The following is a 25,662-nucleotide window of genomic DNA, read 5'->3' as shown; positions in this document are numbered from 1 at the left end:
TGAACTTTTTGCTCGACCAAAGTCTCGTAACAGTCACAAATGGGCAGGAAACAATTCTAAACGAACTCCCTCGGGATATTACTAAAAAAAAAATTGCGTTATCCCATATCCGGCGCTTTTTCCCGCGTATTATTCAATTATTCCCCGATTTCGAAGCCAGAGGCTCGCGTCGCGCAGCTCGTACGTCGACGGTGCCGCGAGCAGACAAATGATCAGCGGGACTATTTGACGTGGCAAGATACTACCGTCTTACAATCAGGACGACAACCGCGACGAAGACGTATCAGGATCCTGCCAATAATTCCAACGCGGTAGGTACTCGACGCACCTTCCATAAATCATGAAGCCATCCCTCGGGGCGAAACCGTCCTCCCCTTCGTCCCTCTCGAGAGTCAACGAGGATGGCAGCGAGAAGGGATCATTGACAAGCCCTACACGAAAATCGCGAGTCTATCGCTGCAAATGGCGGGATGATTTTTTCACCGACGCTCCTCACGGGCCACGACTCCGCTGCTCGACGTGTGCACTCATGAATCATTCAAATTGCCTGCGCCAGCGATGGTACTCTCGCTGAGAGGAGCCATCTTTCTTTAAGCTTCGACCAGACGCTTCTCCTTGTCTGGCTGAGGGAGGCTGGCTTTACGTGATTCTACAGTATTGGGTCGATGCAAGAGTTCGTCCCATTTTTGCAGTGCCATCTAGCGCTAAAATTGGAGATGGAGATTCTATTAATTATTTTATTGTATGATTAATTTAATCTTCTTTAGGTTTGCTATGGGGATGGTGTGAGAAGTTGATGATAGAGAGTGATGTGATAGTTTGTTGTTTTAGGGGATACTAATTTTCAGAGAAGAATGGTACTGCTTTATGTTAATATTTGTTGCAAAGAGTAGAAAGTTGAGTTAGGGATCATCAAATGCTATGTAATTAGGAGTTAGGACTGCTACTTTCAAGATGTTGGAATAGTGAAATCTTGAATTTTAATTCTATAGGTGATAAGAACTTGTTATATTTCGACTTCTTAAGACGAAAATTCCTTTGATAAAATCTTCTAATAAAATGCACGTAAACTCTATCTACAGGATAATCAGTTTATCTGGATAGCCTCAGGGTATTGGCAATATTTATTCTAGATGCTGTTAGCATTGTAAGTGCTGCCAACAGCCATTAGAGGGTTTCCAGTTAAACTGATCATCCTCCATATCTACATCTATAATTCCATTTATATGTACGTGTATTTATATCTACATAAACTCTACTCCCCATACGCGTCTCTAACTTTCAACCTAATAAATTTCTTCAAAAACGTGACTCATGCGTATCATCCTACCTCACGGCCGTGTTCGAACTTCCTCAAAACTCCAGTACGGTCTCCTTCGCTCCCCTCACGATTTCACGCTATAAACTCGATTCGATCCACCGTCACAGGCACTACAAAAATTCCGATACATAAAATCCCAAGGTCGCCCGCTCGTAAAATCGCACAAGTATAATTTGAAAACAGTAACGTCTCGCGCAACCACTCATAAAACATCAATCCACTATAACTACACGCTTTCCTCTCCACTTGAAACAGTACTTTGCAGCCATCATCCTTTTCCATAAAACGCTCGATCCCCTCGCGCTCTTTCCCAGCGTCTCCTTAACAAATTGTACGAAGCACGCTCGACCCCGGGATTACTATTAAATTAAGATAAGCTATCTCGAGTCTATTGCCCCAGTGATTCAGCAACCGTTCGACGACGAGTTCGTCTAATGTTGCCTCGAATGTATGGAAGTTATTGTCCGTAACGATTCGCGAGAGCGTGTCCGCTTTTTTCGCGGCGTGCCATCGACGTTTACGGCGTCGTCGGTCATCCAAGGGAACCGAGAACCCGAGTGCTTGGCAATAACCAGCCCCCGGTGCTAATAAAATGTCCGCCAGGTCGCCTTTTGTTCCGCGCTGTCATTACGGGAATGAATGCCTTACGGACGAACGAGTATTAATTAAACCGCGGTTAGGTCTGGGTTAGGTTGCGGTCAGCGTCCCTGCTCAGGAGTATGTAAACTTTCAGAGCTGCTTTCAGACCCTACAGGTAGACTAAAGGACGATTCACATTGCGCTGAGAAATATTTTTTTTTTTTAATTTCGAGAGTAATATAGGCTGATGAAATAGGACGAAAATTAAGAATACTGAAATTGCGTGGGAGGCTTCGTTTTTGAGATAATTAAATTGAAATGTCAGTGGAGTACACGCGTATTGATTTAATGAATAACTGATGTCACGGATTTTTCTTGTAGTTTGTCGATTGTGTGAGGAAGTGTTTTAAATGAAAGTTGTTTGGTATCGAGAAGAGCATATTTTTCTTAAAATATGAGAATATGTATTATGCATTATATTTTGCATTTTTTTCTTAGAATAGAAGAATATGTATTGCATTTTATATTACAATAATTTTAGTGTTGCATATGTTGGCCTTTAAAAACATTGAAATAAATTTAAATTCCTACCTTTAGCTACGGTGACCCAAGTTAATGCGCGCCATGACACTTTAGCTGGGCAACCAAAAGTTTTAATTGAAGATGTAACCTCAGACACCGCGGAGAAATATTTGAATAACCCACAAAATTGTTAAAAAAGCACTATACTGACACCATAATAAAAAAATATGCAATCACACGTAAAAATACGAATATTCACGCACAAGACGAAGAACACATTCGTAAAGAGAGAATAAATTGACACTACACAAGGACGCTATTAAATTGACGACTTAAATGTCACGTTAGAAACATGTTACTGACCCGACTCGCGAAAGAAAACTAAGTGTCCTAACCTCGACGCGCCTTATTTATAAGGTTTGGGTCATACGACATCACAACACAATGATTTATGACACCCTTTTACCCAAAACACACCAGGTCACACGAGGAACATCCCCACTATGGTTGAACTTCGATTATCGAATTTTGATCGCGGTGCGCAGGCGTCGTATCGATGAGTATCGATATTAGCTGCGCGCGCATTCTACCGCGCGCTCAGCTTAAATTTGAACTACATAATATACATCCTTGGTAAATCTATTTCATTTAGATATGAAGTGAAATAATTCATGTAGAAGAGAATAGATACTAAAGATTAGAATGTTTTACAAATGTAAAATTGTATTATTAGTTAAGTGTAGAAGTTAGTGTAGTAAATGTTATCTTTTGTCTAACTCTGTCTTATTTCCAACTTTTTGTCTTCTCTAAATAAGAAATATATTGAATATAACATTGATTTCTTTGCAAATATAAAGTATCATATTTTTAAATAACCTGCTAGCATTAAAAGTTAAAAATAAGTACTTCAGCTTCAGTTTGGAATGCATTACTGTCTACCACCTTCCTAAATAGTAAAAAATGTTGCGTCAGTGTCTGAGGAAACAAAGAAAAATCCCTTTGTATTCCATGAATAGAGAATACTTTCCTTCGACTATGTGAGCACACGTGAATCCATCAGTGGCATGGTTTCTATGAAATAAATATGTTTCATAGGTACGTGGTATGTACTCGGCGTTCACAGAAATACGCTCTCCCACGCGCGATCGACGAGTATCCGGAGAGGAGTGTTTAATGTATTCACCCCTCTTTTCCAGAAGAGTCAGCCGAGGCATGCTAATTGCCTTTTGGACAATAGTGGGAGACCGCTCTGGCATGCGATTCTCTGAGCACGCTCCACCTTACATCGGGAATAATTTCGTTTGAGCATGCAGCTAAGTCTTACTGTGATCCAAGAGTTATTACTATTGTACACTCTCCTCGAATTTACGCTCATCTGAACAACCTAAAACCCTAAATATCATGCCAAATGGACTACTGCAATCCCCTGTTATGAAAGGTGCAAGAAAACTGCATGGACTTAGTTACCAAATAATTGAAATGAAAATAAGGTTACCGACAGAGGATTAATTAACATTCTACTCTGCTTAGTTGAAACTCCAAGCGCTCGAATATTTCAAGTACTCCGACAGGCTGAAGTCAGATCTACGCCAGGTCCACCCTATCGATTCCCAATGACTTCGCCCAAGTAGCAAAGTCTGCGTTCGCCAACAGTTGCTGGCCGAACGTTCGTCAGAGAGAGATTTATCGCGGCGAGGTTAATCGCGGTCGACTCTAGGCGTACAAAGCTGGAATAAATCACAAGGAGCGGATACGTGGCCGCGCGGAAACACTTGTTCGCTCGAAACCACCGACGGACAGAGACAATGGTCTGCTTTCACCTAGATAGGCGCACGTGATCGAGGGTATCGGTCGGCCAGCCTTTCTGGTCGTCGCGTTATGCCACTCGTCGTTAGTTAACGCCATAAATGGGAACGAGCAGCCAGGCCTATGCGAAAGTTCATGATGCACGTTGTTACGTCAATTACGCGCTTTAGTCGCGGCTTCCATCACGCAACGTTTGGACGGCGCGAGCCGCGAGCCGGACGTCCGAGACGTCCCTATACGCTGGACGAGGCGCATGGAAGAATCTAAATTAACTTTCGGTCTACCCTCGAGCAGGGCTGCTCAAGTAGCCTCAGGATGCAAGCTGAGCTAAACTCTGCTTGAATCGTTTCAATCCAATGGAGTAGTAGAATGTCCAAGTCCTAAGCTTTGTTCAGATCAGTCAAGTTACTTGGATTCGAACCACTTGTATTTGTGCTGCTTGATGTCAAGTTAGTTGGATTCGATGCACTTGTGTTCGTGTAGCTTAATGTCCAGTTTGAAACAATTAATGCAATTAATTGTTTATTATTAATACAATTAACTAAACAATTAATACAGTTTCTAGTGAATACAGCATGACAGTGAAAATGTTAAAGCCTCCAAGGTAAGATACACCGACTGACTGTAACCTGCAGATAAAAGGAGAGACGTTCGAACAAAAGTGGCAAGATCTTTCGCATTGAAACTGAAGATCTCGCGAGAGGGACTCGCACCGAGACGAAATTCGAAGGACAGGCTGCGGCATTTGTCCGAATGGAACCGGTCTCGCTTTTATCCTCCAAATAAAGGCGAGATCGCGAGAATGGCTCTTCCTCGCGAAGAAAACAGAGGTAGAGGAGGAACGAGAGAAAGAGAAGGGGCGAGAGGAAAGGGCAACGATACAACATAACATTTGTCTAACTAACAAGCAACGCACATCGAGGTGGTAACTGTTAAATCATCCTGTATCAGTATATTTACCGAAGGATAAAACGTCTGACTCCTTTTAATTTATCGCGCGCCCTTGATTTATCTCGCGAGGTGGATCCCTGTTAGCTGTTTCGTGCGCGAGTCCCGCCGAAAGAAACGCGTATTTATCGTCGATCAAACCGCGTGTATCTGCATGCAAAATTGTTTCCAAGCCCTGCACCCCGCGAGGGAACTTATGGCAACCGCCCCAGGCTGCTCGCCTCGAATGCTTTCGATGATAATTACTGACTGTCTAATATCAGGCTGAATATTTATTAAAACTCCTATCTTCATACACGGAATTAATGGAACCTAGTTAAAGACTTGTTCCACCTTTCAAATATTAGTAATAAGTATATTGATATGTCTACTAACGTCTCATCATTTTTATTCGGTCCTTGGTAAAAGAGGCACTGTTATATACAGTAAAGGACCTAGTTGTACACGTAAAATTATTATAAGAATTTTGTAGTCGTGACAAATCATCGCGTTGTGATCTATGATGAAGTAAATGCTGATGCTTGTGGGAAGCCCTGTCGAGTAGAACTGCTTTGGAACATAGAGTGAAAGAGAACAGTGGGGTTCCCGTTTTCCTACCTCCTGCTGGTGCATACGCTACAGGGTTATCAGAGAGATATCACTTCTCACAGAAACTCTGCACACTAAACGAGTGAGGAATATTATATGATCGAAAGTCACATTACCATTTCTGAGGGATGGAAGATCGTATTAGAGAAATACTTGTTTTTTACATGAAAGTCTTGTGATTAGGCTGGAGATCGAATACAATTAAGATGCAATTTATTATTAGGGGGACTGAGCTCTTCATCATCTGGGATAAGTTAACTTGTTTAGGTACCATCAGTAGAAATTTATTTTCTTGACTTCCTCCTGTACATGTATTATTAACTATTCGCCGTATGAATCTTTCTGTAAAATGGAAAGTATCCATCATCTTTATAGTTTAAATGCAAAACTGGCTTTTGTAATACAGGAAATTACTGCAATCATGGCTTGAACAGGTTCTTGTACATCATGAAATCTTGACAAAGATTTGTGACAATTTGTATAATTAAAATGTAAAATTAAGATCGAAGTTGGATAGAACCTGTGCAATATACGTAAGTGAGAGGTGTACCTATATTCACCATTCACTCGACGCCTATGTGTGTCTCACGCACTCACAGATCGATTGAACCAGACTCTATTTTTATTCTAAAAATAATTTATACCAAAATTCTCAAACTGGCTCAAAAAATGCAACAAATTTTTGATACAAATTATATACTACAACAACTTCATAAAATCTGCACATAAGGATACAATAATATTACCCTCTACTAAAATAAAAAATTTTGTCAAGTTATATTTTCATCAAAATTGTCAAAAAATACTTAAAACACACTAATTTATCTGATATATGTTGAATAATTCATAACACGCAGTGAAACATACTGCGTATCAGAGATATTTCCCCTATTTTAGTTATTTTAATTTTTTACACATTTTAAATTTATTTAAAGTTAGTAGCTCATAATTGAATGCAGAAGACGTAAAAATTGAAGCAATAACGATGCATTATATCATTTTAATCGTAATTCAAAGTTTCAGAGTACCAGGGGTCTTCATGTTTGGGGTAACTACCCTTAACAGACCGTGTGGCCTAACGGATAAGGCGTCGGACTTCGGATCCGAAGATTGCAGGTTCGAATCCTGTCACGGTCGAAACATTTTTTTTCTTTTATCTCACTATAACAATTATATTCACCATATCGCGTAAAATATCTCAACAGATTGAAATAAAAAAAATATATCCTCGTGAAATATTCCTTTTTCACGTACGTATTATTATCTCATAAATATTTTTAACTCTGTGATATGCTACATATCCCCATAAACTGTCCATTAGTTAACTTTGCTTACTGATATTCATGTCTCTCTCCAAATTGATAACTGTTCATTACACACTGCGTGGAATATATTCTATTTCCTTGATAATACTTTTAGAAGTTCGTTTTGCTATGATTAACAAAATCGTGAAACGTTATCTACCAGAGACGACTCTATTCGAGGAGATTAAATGCTGTTTCAGGAAGCTATGCTTAGCATGTTCTCGATAAGAAGTGTCTATGTTGGGATAGTGATAAGTTGAATTACCAGTCGTTCGAACTAAAGATAATGAATTTTAAAAACTGTTCCATGCATAGATACAATATATCATGTATTATTAAAAGATTCTATAAATGTCTAGAATATCATATTAACACAGATTAGAAATAATAAATTATTGATCTACGTGGTAACACAGTTCACTTAATTATTAAATTACACTGATTGTGAGCTCAAAGCTCCTATGTTCAATACTATTCACAATATTCTTCGTTTAAAAAGAATAGATTAAAAAAAATTATTACAATAAACTACTATTAATCTAATCAAACATTTGATATAGTAATTTTCAGTTTCTTTAACTCATAAAACGCTTCCAAAACTTCTGTAAGGTACTGCAGATACGTAGCCTCATCCCTAGCTGTATCTCTACCGATAGGCACACTATTACCTCATAACCATGCTAATCAAGCAACACGTGCAGCTTCCAACCCATAATTTCAACCCAATTTTCCTCACCTTTTTACTATCCTACCCAATAGGTACATCTGCTAACACATCACACCTCATCATCCTCATTGCATGCAAAACCTCTGTCAAATCAATGACTCGAACACTTTACATCCCTCCTGCAAGTCAACTCAAGGATTCCAACGATGCCACGAATAGAATTCCAAAAGAAAGTAGAAAATCTATTTTTCCGTCGAACGGTGATTGGTAACAGTACAATAATCGCTGCATCACGGGGTACAATGAGGAAGAAGGAAGGAGATAGAATTACTCAGGTCTGGATTAAGGGAGGGAGCTATAGTCTCGGGCCTCAGCCTATAAGAAGCCCCATTCTTTATGCACTAGAATAAATTTCTGCAAAAACACTTCAGAAAAAAATGATTATCGATTTCTCAATAGCTTCTTTCAAGAATCGATTGAACTATCTTTTTTCAACCAATATTAGTTAAGAAGAAACATAATACATATAGAGTTTCTTTAATAAAAAAATCTTTAAACAATCGATTTTTTTACCAACAAGATTTTCCTTTGCCAAACAGAAAAAGGAACTCCCCTTGGCCCATTCTTGGAATTATTATCAGTGTATACGTAATTACATGACGAATGAATACAAAATGAGCACTAAAAATGTGTCTCACCATGTCATAGTGTAATAGGTAACCAAAATAAAGTAAAACAAACTATTGCTTCATCACATACCACTGTGTACTCAGACAGCAATACCATCTTAAGGAAAAAACCCTAAAAAATCGATTTTCTTGCACCAACAAGATTTTCCTTTGCCAAACAGAAAAAGGAACTCCTCTTGGCCCATTCCTGGAATTACTAGTGGTGTATACGTAATTACATTACGAATGAATATAAAATGAGCACTAAAAATGTGTCTCACCATGTCATAGCGCAATAGGTAACCAAAATAAAGTAAAACAAACTATTGCTTCATCACATGCCACTGTGTACTCAGACACCAATACCATCTTAAGGAAAAAACCCTAAAAAATCGATTTTCTTGCACCAACAAGATTTTCCTTTGCCAAACAGAAAAAGAAACTCCTCTTGGCCCATTCCTGGAATTACTAGTGGTGTATACGTAATTACATTACGAATGAATATAAAATGAGCACTAAAAATGTGTCTCACCATGTCATAGTGCAATAGGTAACCAAAATAAAGTAAAAGAAACTATTACTTCATCACATACCACTGTGTACTCAGACAGCAATACCATCTTAAGTAAAAAACCCTTTAAAAAATCGATTTTCTTGCGCTAACAAGATTTCCCTTTGCCCAACAGAAAAAGTAATTCCCTCTTGATCCGTCCCTGGAGTTACCAGCGGTGTACACGTAATTACGTTTGTTACACGGCGGAAACGGGACTCTCGCCTAAGTAGCGGCGCGTAGCTCGCTTGAAAACGGACGCCAGCAAAGGTTGCGGCCGAACACTCTATAATTCACCGCGCATACTCTCTCGGTATCGACCTACGATAGTGTCGTCGGTTAATTTGTTGCTTTCACGACTGGCCACGTTCCCTCGGCGGCCGCCGATCGAGCTAGGTGAAAATAAAATTATCCGCGTTAAGCAGGCGGCCCCGATGCACGCGCGCGACGGAGAGGAGCCCTGGCTGATAGACAAAGCGGAGGATGGGGGCCGATGGTCGATAGAGTTGCATCGGGGAACGAAAGGGATGAGCTGCAGGGGCTAGAGAGAGAAACGCTGGGAGAATGTGGGGAGTGAAGGTGAGGAAGAAGGATGAGGGAGATGAGAGTGGAAGATGTGGATGAAGGGGTGAGGGAGAGGTTGAGTCAGATCATCTGATTAGGAGAATGATTGTACTGGTGTTCTGTTGTAAAATGATAGAAAGGTATTATAATTTTCATTAATATTCGATGATTGAATTGTCTTGGTTAATACTTCTAGTTTAGGGGTATCTTGGGGCCCTGGGTGGAAAAATTAAGCAGTCTACAGAATTTGGTTTCTTGGTAACTAAATGATACGAGGTTGTATCATCAGGGTTGCTGTATGAATTCCCTCCTGGGGAGTAGTGGGGAAAGTTGGAAGGTGAGGGAAGGAATGAAGGGTGTTCTATTGGTATGCCCTAGACCCTAGACTCTGGATAGGACGCTCTTGTTTCTTCCCCACCTTACAATCTTCCCCACTATTCCCAAGGAGGGAATTCGTACAGCAACCCTGTGTACAATTTTTGTACTATATTACTGCATCTTTATAGGATACATATATATTTTCTTCATTCACTTACCCACAGATTTTCAATGTGAAAATTGCGATTTAATGAGTCATCTCCAAAAATTCACATCTTGCCGCCAGGACAGATTGCAAGTTACAAACTGTATATTTTTAATCTACAATAATTGCACAAAGCCACATCATTTAGTTACCAAGAAAAAAGAAATCTGGAGATTGTTCAATCCTTCCAGCCAGAGCACCAGAATACTCCCATAACTGAATTAAAAACACATTGAAATATATTACGTGTTACCTTTACGATTCATTAATTTTCATACACTTGGCGAATTTAATCGTCCAATCGCTTTCTAGCGTTAAATCATTCACTATCGAAGAAATGGCTAGTCGGCAGAGATCGCTTCATCCAAAGCGTCCGCGGGGCCAGGTCATGCTAGGAGCCACAGGTACGAATTGATTTACTATGTAAAAGCCTTTTCCACCGCGCACTTTCATGTCGTAGATCAGAATGATCTGTTGTCGCGTCCTTGACAGTCGATATATTACCCCTCGGCCGAGGATTAATAACCCTACTGCTAACAACATTATTATGCACTTACAGTTTGTGCATCCGTGTAACGCTAATGCAGCCGATTCCTTCTATCGGCAAATGGACGGTCCGATACTCGTTTCTTTAAGACCGACAGAAGCTTCCGAGAAATTATCTTCAAGCGTCAGAGCGACGTATCTTGATTAATTAGGAACACTTATGCTTTGGACAGTGACATGGCTTCTAAATAGTAGCAGGGCCTCTCAATTAGGGCAACTGGTTTCAGGGACCCTGAATTTAGATGAGAAGTACAGGGTGATCAGTTTAACTAGGAACACTCAGAGCGTTGGCAACATTTGTTATAAATGCTGTAGCATTGTAAGTGCGACCAACACTCATTAGAGGGTTTCTAGTTAATCTGATCACCCTGTGGATGTAAAAGGCACTTATCTTTTATAGGAAATATTCGTAGCATAGAAAAAGCAATGTTATGTTCTCATTCTGACTTCTCATTTTTCTTAGTAATTCATTGATAAAACTGTTTTAGCTTTTTCATTTTTGTTTCGTGAAAGCTGATGATTTCACTTCAGATCCAGACTAACCCAAGTCCATTTTTGTTATTTTCAAGAACAGCCAAGAAACAAATGCGATTACTTATTCCTTCACTTATAACATAACTTCACTAAATTCTTACTAATCTACTAACACAAAGAAAAAGCAATAAGATCCTGTGGAAAACTTAATTTTGAAAAAACTGGACTTCGGTTAGTCCAGCCTTGAGTTATCCTTTCAATAATGAATGAAGATAAATTATCTTTCATTCGTATCGCTACTTAAATCATTTTTATCTGAACAATGCTTCATCTCTGTTCCCACCTAATCCTCACTATCCCATTTCCTCAGAAAACCTCCCATCGCTACGCGCCAAGTCGTAACGAGGAAGCTCTTCGAGTTGTCGCCGCAGCTTAGTCGTCGCGAGATCTCCTCAAAGTCGAAATCGCGAATGGCTGGTGCAACTGCGAACGAGGAAGTCCATATTCACGAAGGAAGAAACGCGTGGACGTGAGCTGAAAGGAAACGCTGTCGGGTGGGAGTTTGAGCCGGAGTCATCTCGCAGATAGAGTTCCGCGAAAAAAGGACTCGCGAGACTCGTCGCGACTCGTTTCGCCCCATCTGCCAGCTAGATATCCGCGTTGTCAGCGGTGACTTGAGTACATCATTAACCGCTGCTCCGTCCAATGCGACAATTACGAGACGTGAAGCTATTCGGTTTCGGCCTGGGGACACGGCCACATGAAAAACCGAGCACTGCTGCTCGAAGTTCGTGGCTCTGCAGGTTGCCAATAGTAATGGGAACGATACGCGAGGTGTATGTTCCAGAAGTTTGCTGTGACCTGATACCTGAACACTAGCACTATTTTTTCACATTCTTCATCTTGGAATTTTCACGTACTTAACACAATTCTTTTTAGTTCCTTGAAGCTTTTTTATCAGAATATTTATTCTTGGACTTCTGCATCCATTTAACACAATTTTTTTACTTTCTTCAAGTTTTTTATCAGAATTCCTATTTTTATACTTGTTCATGTACCTGACACAGTTTTCTTTTACTTTCTTAAATTTTTATGAGGTTATTACCACATGGAGAATGATTTTATTTCAGCCCAGAACTTTGAATATAAATAGTACTCCCATAGTGTTCTTTCTTACTTAGTATACATGCTCTACTTCCATTTCTCATTTTTTAAATGGGAACTTGACGATCGACTTGCTCGAAAATGGGAAAGAAGAACTGGATCGCTCCCATCGCTAGATGACAGTGGTGCGTTCGCGATCACCGCGAAGCTTAGGAGCGCAGAACGTGATTTTATCTTGAAAGTCGAAGAGGCTTCTTAGCGGTTTTTGCGTCGAACCGCGATAACTGTAACGGCGACCGTACGACGCCTGGAGAAATGTGCGCGAGCTTAATAAATACGTTTCATCAGGAACAGTAAGAAGTGACAGGGGAGGATGAAACTCCTCTCCTGGAGTTTCTCACCGACGACTGAGATTTAGATTCGATCTCGTCGCTGTAACGACGGGTCGGGGTTCAGTCTGGGCCTGTTGGCGTTCGTTAGGAGGCCCTTATACGGGTAACGAAGATTCTTTGAAGTGATTTTCTGAAGCGACGATTCCCGACGTGTACAAACAAGGGAATGTTTGATAGCGATGGTGGCACGAATTTTATGATGCAAAGAGAGATCTGAGACATGAAGAACCTGGCAGATTCATCAATTCATTAGCATCAGAGCCATTCCTTTTGTCTATGTAGAAACCTATGTGACTACTAGTATTCAGAAACTAGTGTAATTTTTGCGTCTAAGCTCTGTGTATTTTGCATGAATATAAAACGAGCCTTACAAATATATCTCAGCATATCATACTGCAATAAGTGATGAAAATGGAAAAGGAACTATTGCTGTAGTACGTACCACTATTTGCAAATATAGTTTTAAACTTAAGTCACTAATAAAAAATACTGATTTTTTATGATCAGGATAACTAGAAAGTGATAGTCAGATGGAAGATAGTAACTCAAGGAAAAGTTACAAATCTGATCTTCTTCGAAACGACTGGAGACACTACTTCTACTCCACTTTCACTTATGCAGACATTAACAGGAGTAAAAAAAAAACAGTTGATCCATTCATTAAACGTTACACCTCCACGGTAAACCAGTCTTGATAAGGTCCACGCTGCGAACCCGTTAATGAACACACTTCTGCGTTTCCTTGTGTATTATAATTACCATTGCAGTCGACCGATTCATGCATATTCATTGAGACAAGACAAAACAGAAGATTGAGGCAACCGGTTTCGCAGAATATTCATATTAGAATTATTACACATATACAGCGTCAAAAAGATAAATGGATTTTTACAGTTATAGGGATGGAGACCAACCTGCAAGATAGACTAGGAATTTTACGAGCTCATTTTATCGTTCCACTTATATGATTTTATAAGGTGGCTTTGCTCTTCAATCATTTATTTTTATCGATTACAAATTACAAATATATTACACCTGAACTTTACGGCCAGTAAAGAGTGTGCATAGCATATACTATGTATATTTTAAAATCTGCGAGTATCTATTCTGTATTCGGAGCAAAGAAACTTGATTGCAACACCTCTGTGTTATTAATATTGACAGAATAAATGAAAAAATAAATTTCATTGTAAGACACAGAATTTATATATTTTAATCGACCCAATAAATCCTATTCCAATCTATATCTCTACCAACATACAAGCCTATATGAAAATACTATGATATAGTTAAAAATGATCAATAAACCTATGCAGAAAATTCTAAATTAGCAATAAGAAAATACTAAAAGAGATAATTCCATATACAAAAATAAGATCCAATTCAGAAATGCTAGAAATATGTTTGAAGCTTTCAGAGTTACTAATTACTCATAAAATATCTAAAATACACAGGAAATGTGTCTGACATGTGATTTATTCTACTGACTTCTCTGTGTCTGGCTTGTGACTTATTCTACTGACTTCTTCGACTTATTCTACTGGCTTCTTTTGTGTCTGACTAGGGACTTATTCTACTGTCTTCTTGTGTGTCCAACTCTATTATCTCTTATTCATAGTTTCGCAACATTCTCCAGATACATAAAGTAAACGTCCCAACACTCAGATGCCCCAATAAGATATCAAATATTCTAGTCCATGGACAACCAAGAAATATAGATATATCCCAGCACTTAAATTGCACTTCACTAATTGAACATGTTATTCAATATTACCGTTCATTTTAATTAGCACCACTGATTTTTCACCAGAATTTCACCTTAAAGCTAGCAGTAGTCTCCAAGTATCTTTAGTTACCTCACGTACCTAGGTATTCCTTCCCATCAATCGATCCACTTTTACAAAAGAAATATATCTCAACAATTCTTATCTCTCGTCCCAGCCACGTCACAGCTTCAAGACACTACTCTCCCATACCGAGCATCCCCTCCCACATTTATTAACACGATCTCCAGTACAGTTACCCAACATCCTCCCCTTAATGCCTCTTATAATTCACGGGACCAATCGCTCTCTCTCTCTCTCTCAACATTAAAATTCTTCGCGGATCGTTCGCCCGAGTTTCCCTGCCCGAGTAACTGTCGAGTTCCCTCGAGTGACCAAACCAGCCAAGGACGTTACGGCAGAACCAGCAGCTCGCCAAAGACCGATGGAGCACACCTACCGGATCATTTGCTCTAACGCAGACCGTACGAGCGAATCCTCTCATTATCTGGATGGGGAACATTTAGCTGAGCACCTATCCAGCCGCGGCGCTGGCCCCTCGCTACAAATTACAATCATCCCGACAGATTACAGCTGGCGTGTACACCCAGCGTTCCCAAGGCGTCCGCGTACACGGCGAGACATTAGTGCACTGACACCGATTAACTTTCGAGTGAGACATTTGGCGCGAGGAATCGACCCGCGCCTACTGGCCTACGCTCTCAGCAGAGCTGGGCAAAAAGCAGGAAACTCGCTGGGATGGTGCTTCATTAGCCACGTCGAGGCTTCTCTAACGTCGATGGTTTGGCCACGCTGCTTTTTGTCGCGGATTATGGACCACTGGGGGCGAGGACACGACGATGCTTGGGTGGTTTTGAGAGCTCTGGAAATTGGAGGAAACGAGTATATATGTGGGCAATAGTTATATTTATGTATATGGGGAATAGTTTGTTAATCATTGGATGGTGAGAGGGAGGCTGGTGGACTCTGTGTGGTATACTTTTATCTTCTGTCTCATTTTAATATTAAAGACTTCATAACGGAGGTTGAGAATATATGGTATACCTCGTTTACACATTCGGTTTAATAGCGTATTCATTTTTATTCTGATATTAATTTTAATATTTCTTTTACTTTTACGTGCGAAAGTTTATTTACATTTTTATCAGGCATTGTTACCAAGATTTGTTTAATGTTTCGCTTCGATACGATTTTGTTATGAAACTAATATTAATTTTAATATGGAGTAATATTTAACCCTTAAAAATGTGTCCTAGAATTTATTCCCCACATCCAGTTGCTATTGGCTTTAATTAAAGTCTTTTATTCCTAGAGTTAGGTTTATTCCTGTTGAGGGTTAAATTTTTGTATGAAGATTGGGGTGGAATTGGGACATTTAGGGGTGCAAAAATAGTGCAAGTTTTATGAAAGCTGTATGTAGTTATGTTAAAAAAGCCGAAAATGATGCTAAGTGAATAATAAAATTATTAAATTGAAATTCGCTATTCCAGCGTTCGCGAGAAGGAGGCAACATAGGCATTTCCATAAAGGAGTAATAAATTTGGTTTTTATATCTCACATTCCAGAAATATGAAGGAAAATTTACGTTACTCATGGGATGACCTAATAGACAGTAAATACTGAGAAAGCAGTTTTATTCCATGAGAAAAATTAATTGGTTATGAAAGGTAATAAAATGTCGAATAATGCATGAGATAAATTAAGTCGCTTTTAAGTGTTATTTTAATATGCAATTTAATGCACAGTAGAGGTGCTTTTTATCGAGGAATCAGAGATCTAAATGGTCTAAATTCCTTTGGCTAAATAGGTAGTTATAGTTCCAGTTATAGCGAAGTAATTAATATAATGTGTTTTATAATTACGATTAAGTATTTTCCAGATATTTCATTGATCAAGAAGATACGTAATCTTACAATTGATGGAACCTATATATGATCTGTTCAAACTCACTACATTTTCTTATTTCATCAAACTAATGAGGATTTATTTGCGTTACACTATAAATATCCAAGATCGAACGACATAAACTATAATACGCGTAATATTTTATATACAAAGTAACCTAGAATTATTTCCAATTACGTAGAAAAATAAAAAAACGGATTCGAATCGGTCTAACTTTCAATTACAAAACTAATTACAGTATTTGTGCAATGTCAAATTCAATTTAACATAATTTATCTTTCACTACTTCTTACATTAAATATTTCTCAGCGTGAAGGGTCAACGATCGGCCTTCATCACGATCACGATCGAATAAAATGAAACGCGTCGCGATCATGGAACAAGAACGAGAAGAGAAGAAAGTGCACTGATATTAGGGATAACTAGATGATAGACCCGCTTGTAGAAAATGAAAGATTTTCATATCCCGCGGTGTTAAATGCCAGCTGTAATAATACCTGCTGTCGGCGGAAGATTAATAACAACTAATAAAACCTATATACATGCGGTTCCAACTTCCTCTACGTTGTATTCAGCTTCCACAAAAACGAATTTTCAGATAATTAAAACCGTGAGATTTTTCTAAAGAAAATCTCCAAGCAATATACATTGCATTGCACAAATTGAAAAATATAAAACTACAACATTCCATAGCGTAATTTATAGTGCATCAATTTTCCTTAGACATGTGAATGCTTATCATCTATAAATCTGTCATTCTGAAAAAGTCTCATTTTCTAGAGAAAGATTTGCCACTTTTTAGTGACTCACTGAAATTTGATTGAATTCTGTACTGAATACCTATTCCTGTATTTCTAAAGTATAGATTCAATTACATGGAAATGACACATTAATTTATAATTAACACTAACAATAAGTTAGGATTGTATCTGCTACTAAATAAAAAATAACAAGAATTTCAATTGCATTCGATAAAAAAATTCTGATATCTGTGGGAAAGCCTCTCTGTCTCCCAGAAGCTTATTAATTTCTGGTTCGTTAATGTCGCCGAGGATTAATGAATCAGACTGAGCGCGTCAGAACAAGGCGTCAATGTTGCGGATTAATGTGCACGCTTTAGAGCTTTCTACGTTCGTTTCTCGTCGAACATCGCAAAAAGGAGCGCGTCGGGATAGCTCGGAAAGTCTAAAATTAAATTTCGCGCGCTGTTCCACGTCTATCCGCTTGCGCAGCACTCGGTCTAATGAGTTCCTGATGCGGCGGGCATACATCACTGTCACCGAAGCGATTAATACTTCGCCCCTGCTGTAAACCGAGCGATAGACGCGCGAAGAATTCTAAAGCACTACGAGGATTTTGTACGATGGAAAAATCCAGCGAATTATCATTTTCACGCTTTGATTGCCGCTGTCATTCCGCGACTTCAGTTCCGCGACTGCAATGCCATTTAATTCGTGTTTATGCCCATTCAAGCCTTGCGTTGCTTGTTCATTAGCATCAGAAGTCAAAGAAGTTTAACAAACAATCATTTATTACGAGGGAGTGAGCTGTTAATCGGATAATAATTCATCTGTAAGTAACTTGGGTAAACACTTGAAGGGTCCATAATTGAAATTTTTTTTATTAATAGATAGGTAAATGTTTTTTAAAGAAGATATTTTTCTAGCACACATGAAGTATAGTGCATGTAATTTTACTGCTGAAATTTTCTCTGCGAAGCTTTGAATAATATAAATCATTATTCTTTGAGACTACATGCTTCTATGATGGAACCTTGTTGCTTCTTAGAACTCTCATTTGAGTGCACCTTAACCTTTCCAAGTCGCCTATTTCTTTCATTCTGTGCAGAGTTCACGGCAGATCCCTCAAACGAAAGAGCAATTCGCCTGGGATACCTTCCTGGAAAGATACTACCCTAGCGAAGCGTACCAAGTCGTGACTTTCGAGATGTTGTCTGAGAGATCCTTGGAATGGATCGGCACGAGTTCTTCTCGGAATTCATGATTTCGTTTCTACAGGTCATCGGGTCTCGCTTATAATTGCTTATTAAAACCGAACGGGGCGTCCAGCTAACGAGGCCGATCCTTGGGAAATATGTGTGCGTGATAAGAGAGATTTGTATAACGAAGGGCTTCTCCACCGCCCTACAGGCTATTCTAAATAACATTGTCAGAACGTGAAATGCATTTTGTGCAGTTCAACTTATTTCATTCTTGTGATATAATTCGTAAGATGGTTAGAAATAATTGAACGTCTTCAGAGATGAAGACAAGATAAGTGTCCCAGTAATTGACCATGTTCTAGTATCTGAACACTAACGTTCATTTTATTCTATTTTAAGTTTGAATTCTAGTATATTAGGTGACTTAATTAAAAATAAAAGTTGGTGTCATAAAATAGTGTCCTCAGTTTTTGAGACCTCGTAATTAAAATCTAGGGACATAGAGTTTTAGGTTGCTTTCTTACTGGGACATTTACCTAATATAATGATAATCAAAACCATGATTCTTCTAGTTATCTACTCTGACACCTAGTTTAGAAATTCTCCTAGGAAATTTCTCCATGCAAATTTATGTTTCCAGTCTGTCTGTTGAAGAATGCAAGCTGGTAACTCGTTGCACGTGGCGTATCACCAAGACATTCTGAAAACACGTGTCACGCGAAAGCTAAGTGTTTTTCATGCTGTATCCCTTTCATACTAGTAAATCCTGATTCTCTGTCGGCGAAGTCACGTGAAAGCAGTATTAGTGTCACTATGACAACCAGAAGATTAATCGGGAATTATGAAGTTTTCGATTAAATAGCTCTGAGACGAAAGAATCACTGTTTAAAGCCATTTCTCATGGTGACATTTCAGTAATTGATAGACGAATTACAAGCTCGCATGAATTTTTCCTTGAAAATTCATGGAAACTCTCAACGTAATACCACATGTTAATTTTATCATTTGTTTCAATATTTATATATATTTATCTTATGTGTTGTTGATTTTTTCCAAGGAAACAATTTTCATCAAAAAGTATAAGAAACAATAAAAACACTGTAGAAATATTCAAGTGTTATAAAGACATTGAAACGATTAGATTAATTTTTAGTTCAAATACAATACTACACTTTGTTGTATAATTGAAAATTTCTTTCACCCATCCCCATAATTTATCGCTGATGCACTGCAATTCATTTTAAAATACATCTATCATAACGCTAGAAAATGAAGTGCAATCGAGTGGGTCGTTATAAAAATGAACTAAGGATCGCGTATTTCACTTTAACGTCGGCCCCTAGATGAACCCTAATTAAGCCATACTGTTTCGGAACACAGGATAACTATAGCATCGTAGAAGGGTGCAGTTTCATTACGCCAATACCAGTGTTTTGCCATCCAACGAGTTACCAAGCACTAACTAATTGTAAGTGGTTTCCATGTACGAAACTCATTCTATTCAGTGTGAACTTGAAGTCCAGCACGCCCAGCACTACGAAGCATCGAGGTCTCTACTTCATTTTCCCTTGCTCCTTTTTTACGAAGATTCCAACATGCCCTGTTTCTACAGATTGCTACAAAATAACCAATCTGTAGGACTCATAATCGCCCTATTAGTTGTAACAGCTTTCCTTAAAAGCTTTCGTTAATAATACTCGTAATTACGCAGAAGAATTAAGAGTAACTACTATATAAGGTCATGTGGTAATCAATGGTTACTAAAAATACCTTCGAAGATTACAAGGCAAAGGTATAAGAAATCAAATTACGTGTGTCCTTATAGCATGAATTTTAATTACAATCTCTTCGAAACATGACAGGAGACAATCAATTAAAAGTCTCGAGGGATATTCTACTGATTTTCTGAGTCTGACTCGAGGCTTATTCTACTGGCTCTTCTACATCAGAAACGGAGCCTTAAACGTAATTTTATTATTCTGAATTTTTTCTCCTATTTCGCCGTGTAGGACCATCCCTTAAAAAATTCCTGACATATTATTTGCCACCCTATATAAGAAGTCTTAAACGTCTCTAAGCTTTTCTACATACAACAGCAAATATACAGCAAAATGTACACAGAACATAATACTAAATTCATATAAACTGATCACTAATAGTTTCAACGTGGGATTCCTCTCTGTCCAATGAAACACGCCAAAGTAACTGTTGCCAAAGCACATTCTACAGTTACGCTAGGCCAACATAAGTGCACGCCTCGATTAGATAACAATAGTACGCTCTATATCGGGAAATCATTCGAGGAAACGCATTTCCACGAAGGACTCGCCGACTTGTGCAACACACCCCATAGGATCGTGAGTTAGCTGGCGCGCTGACGTTTAACGTTGCATCGACCGCGACCAATAGGATCTGCACACGCGAACCGCAGACCGCGCGAATTATGCATAAATTTGCAGGAGATATGGTCCCTGTGCAGCTCGAGAAACTGTGGGTTTCTGTGCAAGAGGCTACTGACGCAACGCTCCTCTGAGATTTGTTGCTCAATATTATCCTTTCCCATACACTTTGGTGATTTCTTTTTTTCCAGGAGCTACTTAGGTTCCGATAATTAGCCACTGATCGATTCTCGTTTAACATCGCTTTAGTGGTATTCAGTAGTACTTTCTGTGCATTAAAGTAAATGGTATTTTATACTTACGTTATACTGGTTAGGAAATTTATGCATATGCAAATTAGGGAATGGTTATTGGTGATTATTGTGTCAGGTTTAATTAACTGATTTATATCTCTATTTTCTGAAGCTGGAGATTATAAGTACCACTTAGATCATAGTGCTATCGTAAATTAAATATATGCACGTAGCGGTAGGGGAGAATCCTGCTTATTAATATTAGTATTAATTAAGAGTGGTTATTTTGTAAAAAATTTAGTTCATTATTTAAACAGTCTTCAACTGTATACATAAAGATATAAAGAAGACAAAGAGCTCTAAGTTAATTATGAATTTTATTAATAACGTCAAGTAGAAAGTAAGAAGTGAAAAATAATGATTTCATATTTAAATTATTGTGGTCTAGTCAATCAATGTTTAAATCCTAATTTAATTCTATAGTCACAGTGGTAGTAATTCTATAATCGAAAGAACGAAATAATTATGTGCTTACTATTTTGTTTCAGAAATATGTACCTATAAGAACTGTAAAGCAACTAGGGAATCGCTATATAAAATCCATAATTTAACAACTTTTCTATTGTGAATATTTAACTAACGGAACACGTGAGGTGATAGCAGATTTACTGTCGAATATGCAAATATAATATTTGCAGACCGTATCTCAACCGTACTTTCTCCAGCAGAGTGGAATGAAAATGCATTAAATTACGTATGCTGATTCCCTTTCCTACTCTCACGTATATCTCCAATGATGCAGAAAAATCGTAAACCTTGCCAATTATTTATTATATTTCTTTACACGTTACTATTTCACTAACTAAATTATTATTAGTAAGATTCTACTACAATTTAAAAATATGCCAAAAATATTCCCTGTTTACGATCATCCTTGTACACGTTTAAATTCCTGATAAAATCAGAAATTCATAAATATTTCCTCGATGCGTTATTGGCCAAAGTCTCGAAGTATATATAAGATGGTGTAAAGGTATAAACTCTGTAAACCGATTTTGATTACATCCACCAGGTGATCGTTAAACATGAACTGTTCGATTAAAGCGAGAGGATTTACGATCTGAACGCATCAGGAAAGGCGATTTTAGCAACCCAATTATAACGCTGATCGCGGAAACTGTTCCCGTTTATTTCCCCAACTCTGAATTTTAAACATCCTTCTCGCTATGCAGGAAGCTTGATACGTTTCAACGATAAGAATTTATTTGGAATTCCTTGATGCCTTGATCTTTGAAAGAAATCAAGTTTATAATGAATGAAAGTAGCCCGATTGCAAATTTAAATTACTTTTAAATTCAGGCCACTTGGATTACAGTTGTTTTTGAATTCAAACCATTTAAATTCAAGCTACTTTTAAATTTAAATTGCTTGAATACGAATTATTTTTAAATTTAAATTACTTTTAAATTTAAATCACTTGAATTCAAATTAATTTTAAATTCAAATCACTTGAGTTTAAATTACTTTTAAATTCAAATCGTTTCAACTCCAGATACTTTTAAATTCAAACCACTTCAATTCAACTTACTTTTAAATTTAAATTACTTTTAAATTCAAATCACTTGAATTTAAGTTACTCTTAAATTCAAGCCTCTTGAGTTCAAATTGCTCTTAAATTTAAATTACTTTTAAATTCGAATCACTTGAACTCCAGATACTTTTAAATTCAAATCGCTTCAACTCCAGATACTTTTAAATTCAAACCATTTCAATTCAACTTACTTTTAAATTTAAATTACTTTTAAATTCAAATCACTTGAATTTAAGTTACTCTTAAATTCAAGCCTCTTGAGTTCAAATTGCTCTTAGATTTAAATTATTTTTAAATTCGAATCACTTGAACTCCAGATACTTTTAAATTCAAATCACTTCAACTCCAGATACTTTTAAATTCAAACCACTTCAATTCAAATTACTTTTAAATTTAAACTACCTTTAAATTCAAACCACACGAATTCAAGTAACTTGTCTAATCTAAACGAGCATTTAAAGCCCTATAAACATGGCAACAAACTTATGGCGAGTCCAGAGCCTGCATCGAGGAAGCCTTGCAAATCCTGCATGCGACAGCAGATGCAAGGCGTGAAAATCCTGAAACCTGTAGCAGGGCTTCGTGGTCGAGCATTTAGCGAGCAATTAGTTTTCTGTCGATTCGCACGAGCTCAGCTGACACTCGAGTCGCGTCAAAGACGTGCCCCTTCTCCTGTCCACAATCTGCCCAGGAGCTTATTATTTACGACGAGGGCCCGATAGAGAAATTACCGCGGTTTACTAGAGGCGCCGCCTCTGATCGATTTTTCCTCGCTCCTGACTAGAATATATTACCGACTCGCGCCCTTACGCGCGATAAACACTGGCTGATTTATCGTTTAACTATTACGCTACTCTGAGGGCCGCCCTCTGAAGACTTGCTTAAGCTTGACCGACATACCGCTGATAGGCAGCTTCCTCGACCGATGCTCTATCTTACTTGAAACAATCTCAAGCGCGGTCTTTATCTTTAATGGGCTGACTTCGCAGGCTCAGACTTTGCTTATCGAAAGAAGTGAAGGAAGCTGCAGCAGCACATAGAAGAATATTTAAAACTGACACTGGTGAGCTGAAGATACTAGGAATAATAGTAGTCGAATATAATAGTCGGCTATGTCTAGTACAAGAACACTAACACCAATTTTATTTAATTTTGAAACTTTAGTTTTGAGGTATCTAATAAAATAGAAGGAAATAGTATCATAAAATGATACATTTAGCTACTAGGATGCAGTTCAAGTATCAGAACGTGTATTTTTAGGTTGTCTACCTACTGGGACGTTTGGTATCTTGAGAAGAGGTCCAAAATTTGAAATACGATGTGGTATGTAAAATTGAAATCGTGAGAGAACAGCTGAGACTTATTCTACTCGTGTTTTAGGGATTGCAGAGGGATTGGAATGATTGTTTATTGGTAGTTACTGCGTTACGGTATTTAAAAGTATAATTGAGGTATCTAGAAGCTGAATAGCAGGTATACTCGATCAAACTTCAAATAAAATTTCTTTCAAATAAATCAAAGTTTCTTCGCTTACAGTTATCGATTTAGATTATCAGGTAATGTCAACGACACCACTGAAAACTGGTTTAACGGGATTCCTCTTCACTTTGCAAAATAAAGCTGCCTCATGCGGCTAGAAGAGTGAAATGTATAATTTATAACTAGTGTCCACTTATTCCTCATGTAAATAAGGAAAAATCAATATTAATTATTGTTAGAGAATCTAGTCTCCATTCAACTACCGAAGAATATAGAAATTTATAGGTACTTCTACTATTCTTTTAGTGTATTTATCATTGATACTGATCCAATTGTTCTACAGACCACTGTCAAATAAGGGCGAAAGATGAAGCAACAATTTTATCCATTTACAATACTTCAATTCTTCTAAAACTAAGAAATATATACACTGCAGGTCTTCTTGCATTTCTACGAACTTCAAACGTCCAAAAAGCTACAGAACATACATAATACACCTAACAAGACTATCAAGAATACAGATTATAGTATTTAAAAGGTAGAACAAACTCTTGTTTAAATTCCATGTCTTTAAAACTTGTGTACATGAAAGTACACATGAATTTGTATGAACATCTACAGTCGATTGATAAGAAAGGGCCCAAGTATTATATCAGCCAATAAAACTGAGCTAACTTAATCCTCATGGGGAGGACTACTACAGAAGACAACTGCATTGGAAAGTACATTACATAATACACACTAAATGTCAAACTATTACGTCAGGCGCAGCAGTGGTCAACGCAGAATGCGTGGCAAGAAATCGATCCTGATCGGATGACGAGCCGACGAATCGCGATAAATAAAGCATGGAAGAGGTAGAGAAGTAACTGTACATGCAATCTGTGAACTTCCATCGACGATACTAGTCCTTTTCTCAGCGATAAGTCATCTTCGGTAGACGCGTTATAGGTCCACTTCGTGGAGCCGATTAACTCGAACTTTAGTAGCCAGTTACTGTCGCGCCTAGGGATATTTCTTGCATGGAACACGACAGTGGCTAACAAGGAATATAGCAGGATGTAAAATTATACGCAATATAATCTCGATATCGAATCAAATTTTACAACTTTCTAAACGATGAAATTCGTTTTACGGTACACCGTGAGATCAGGAAAGTAAGAGGCTGAAAGTAAAAGAGAGTGCTAAATCGAAATGGACATGGTTCTAGAGAATAATAAAACAGCCGTATCAAAGTCTAACACAGAAGATTCTATCGTTACGGTTAATACTAATATAAGAAGATTTGATTGAAAATGGCAATGAAAAGAAATTATGTGAAACAGTCTTCAGCTATCACCGTGAGATTTTACTGTCGCCACTTACGACAGTCTATCGATTTAATGTATCTTGAAACACAAGGCAATCTTACTCCTAGATAAAATTACTTTGATATTACGCAATTCTATGGTACATGAAACATTGTCAGAGTAATTAGCTATTTTCCTTGGACGAAGAATTTAGAAAACATTTGAAAAAAAGGATCTACCCTTTCTCGATCTGCAGCCCAGTAGAAAAGCGTCTGCAAGAAAGTTCAGCTCAGGTATGAGAAAGCAGAGGCCAGAGGCAAGAAACGATGCAAGCCTTGCTTCTAGCACGGCACTTGGTCCCAATGATCTCCTAATTGCACAGTTTTACCAGATTCCGTGCTCTCGCGACACCTCATTCTTCGTCACCGTGCACTGTTGCCATTTCTGTCGGGGCAGTTTCGCGCACGAACCATTTGCCAGGTTT

The 25,662-nt window shown here is 38.1% G+C and overlaps 1 protein-coding gene and 1 non-coding gene across 2 annotated transcripts in view; one reads left to right on the top strand and one right to left on the bottom strand.

Annotated features, from left to right (window-relative positions):
* Positions 1-25,662, bottom strand: part of Dgo (ankyrin repeat domain containing protein 6 diego) — a 116,211-nt gene that overhangs the window by 61,914 nt on the left and 28,635 nt on the right. The window lies entirely within an intron of this gene.
* Trnar-ucg (transfer RNA arginine (anticodon UCG)) lies at positions 6,829-6,901 on the top strand. The gene has a single exon. It is a non-coding gene; the product is annotated as a tRNA-Arg (tRNA).

The sequence above is a fragment of the Calliopsis andreniformis genome, chromosome 1 (assembly GCF_051401765.1).
Source record: "Calliopsis andreniformis isolate RMS-2024a chromosome 1, iyCalAndr_principal, whole genome shotgun sequence".
In the NCBI taxonomy this organism is placed as follows: Eukaryota; Metazoa; Arthropoda; class Insecta; order Hymenoptera; family Andrenidae; genus Calliopsis; species Calliopsis andreniformis.
This window is presented reverse-complemented; position numbering and strand designations above follow the sequence as displayed.